The following is a 743-nucleotide window of genomic DNA, read 5'->3' as shown; positions in this document are numbered from 1 at the left end:
GGGGGGGGGGGTCCTGTCATCTTCAGGCTTTTGCTGGAATTTGGATGAATTTGCTGGACACACCACCAACCACAAAGTCCTAAAAGGGCGGCATTCCAAACTGTGTCCAAAGCCGTCTTAATGAAGCAACCGCAGGGGTGTGCGCAGGCGAAGCGTATGTCGCTCCAGTCGGCGTGGATAACGCGGGGGGGGGTGACCATTGGCTTTTTTCAGAACCAACAACATACACCTTCAGCGTTCCGATCTTGTTTTATTGTAAAACATTCAACATTAACTGTAAAACAATACCAAAAAAAAAAACCCCATGAAATTTAATGTTATGAGGAGACACTTGGATTTTGTCGGAAAATATATATAGTAGGAAAAACATGGCAAGAAAAAGCAAAGTTTGTCAAAAAGAATTAAGAGTAAAAGTCGTGACGAAACATGAAATGAAATGGTTTTGTCATGTTACCTTGTGAAAAGCTTGAGTTCTGTCGGACAAAGGGTGATTTAAATTGACAACAACAACAAAAAAAAAATCACCCTAAAAGCAGTTTGCAAAGTGGGAAGAAAAGATCGTGTTGCTGCAATAAAGGCAAAAAGTGTGCTTTTTTTTTTTTTTCCAAGAGGAAATACTAGTTAATTTTTGGAAGCGTTTTCCTCGCAAGCAGTACGACCCAGGTAGTCACCACATTTCGCCACGTAACCTGCAAAAATAGGGCAAGCGCATGCCCATCTCAATGGCTCATTCCCGCCACCAA

This window comes from Hippocampus comes, unplaced genomic scaffold (assembly GCF_001891065.2).
Source record: "Hippocampus comes isolate QL1 unplaced genomic scaffold, H_comes_QL1_v1.1 scaffold522, whole genome shotgun sequence".
Classification (NCBI taxonomy): domain Eukaryota; kingdom Metazoa; phylum Chordata; class Actinopteri; order Syngnathiformes; family Syngnathidae; genus Hippocampus; species Hippocampus comes.
This window is presented reverse-complemented; position numbering follows the sequence as displayed.